The following is a 1908-nucleotide window of genomic DNA, read 5'->3' on the forward strand; positions in this document are numbered from 1 at the left end:
CCATCTTTATGTGTTTTTCTTATTGTATTATTATTGTTTATACCTTGTTATGTTTTTCTAAAAATATGTTTAGTCCCGGAGTACTAAATTTCACTAGGGGGGAATGTGGCACCCCAGGGGTCTGGTTTCCACAGTAACAAGCAATGTTATGTCTGAGAGCAGGTGGGAGGTCTCTTGGTCAGGAATCTTATGCATGCCACACCTCCTGCCCAGTCCTGGGAGGGGAAGAACTTCCCCTGTATAAACCTGGGGCTGAGGCAGGGTTAGAGAGTTCAGAGGGAGAGTGCAGCCAGGAGGCTGACAGGGAGCTGTGGCTCCGGCTGGGCCCAGCTCCTGGGCCATGCCAGAAGTAGAGAAGAAGTAGAGAAGAAGTAGAGAAGAGAAGCAGCATAGGAAGAAACAACAGGAGCTCTGTGGGAGCAGTGCTACAAGGAGTCAGGGGCTGGCAGCTGCAGAGCTCGCCCTGACTGAGAAGATTTCTTACCGGACCCGGAGTCCGAGGCTGTGGGGACTAACTCCTACCCAGCAGCAGAATCCGTCAGGCAGGGGATTTCAGGTCCTCTGGCCAAGAAACCCGAAGGCACGGTCACACGCATGGGACCAGCACCGCCGTCATGGAGCGGAAGCTACTAGAAGGCCCCGAGTCACCGGCCATACGGGTGAGCACCACACGGTACACTCAGGGACGTGGGCTACTTATACCCGCCTCTAGCAAGGTAGCCAGAAGAGTACAGTCAGTTTGGGAGGCCTACAACTCCGCCTGGCCAGGGGAGATCCCATCTGCTCAAGGACTGACCAGGCCCCGATCGCTAGCCAGTACTCCGGGAGGGTCTATCTTTGTCACCAGTAAAGACCCTGAATCACACCGCAGCGTCTCTGAGTGATTCCTGCTACCCCCATCATCCACGTCGGCTGCCCTGAGGCCATACCCCTCCCGTTGGGGGTTATACCATCTACGCTGCACTATCCTACCACCGGCCTCAGCGGTCTGCCCTGCAGCGGCAGCTCCATAGCTGCATTCAACGGGTGGCGTAGTCGTCCTACATCTACCGCTGATACAGCGCCACTTAGTCTGACTCCCTGGGCACGGACCGGGTCACCGCCACGAGACTACAACCCTCAACAGATCCGGCTCCGGGTAAGCTCCCGCCTGCGCAACGCAGCGCGACACAGGCCCAGGGGCGCGTCATCAGCATGAGAGGAGCTGTAGAAAAGTGGTGCAGAGACTGTGGCCCTTGTCACCTGAGGAGGAAGGACCGCACCAGCCAGAAGACACCCTTGAGGCCCATCGTCAGCACGCAGCCTCTTGAGCTGGTAGCTCTGGACCACGTCAAATTGGCTCCAAGCCGGTCTGGATACATCTATGCCCTGACAATCATGGACCACTATTCCCATTTTCTAGTGGTGGTTCCGGTAAAGGACTTGACAGCCCAAACAGCGGCCAGAGCCTTCCAGCAATACTTCTGCCGTCCACACGGGTATCCGGAACAGGTCCTGACAGACCAGGGTCCAGCGTTCGAGGCTGAAATCTTCCAGGAGTTCTGCAACCTCTATGGCTGTAAGAAAATTCGTACAACGCCTTACCATCCACAAACCAACGGGATGTGTGAGAAGATGAACAATATAGTTATCGATCTCCTAAAGACGTTGCCCCTGGAGGAACGCAGCCTGTGGCCAGAAAAACTGCCGGACCTGATAGACCTATGCAACAATATCCCGGTGAATGCTACAAACTGCACCCCGGCTTACCTGATGCGAGCCAGACCCGGTAAGCTGCCCGTAGACCTGGAGATGGGAGTCCTAATACCTGAGGACACCTCCCCGGATGCGGACTGGGATACGGAAAGGCAACTGCAGTACAAGAAGGTACAGGAGAGTGTGGAGAAGAGCCTGGCCCAGGTGAGAGAG

The sequence above is a fragment of the Phyllobates terribilis genome, unplaced genomic scaffold, assembly GCF_046119375.1.
Source record: "Phyllobates terribilis strain yellow unplaced genomic scaffold, ASM4611937v1 Scaffold_1__5_contigs__length_1240528914, whole genome shotgun sequence".
Taxonomy (NCBI): Eukaryota; Metazoa; Chordata; class Amphibia; order Anura; family Dendrobatidae; genus Phyllobates; species Phyllobates terribilis.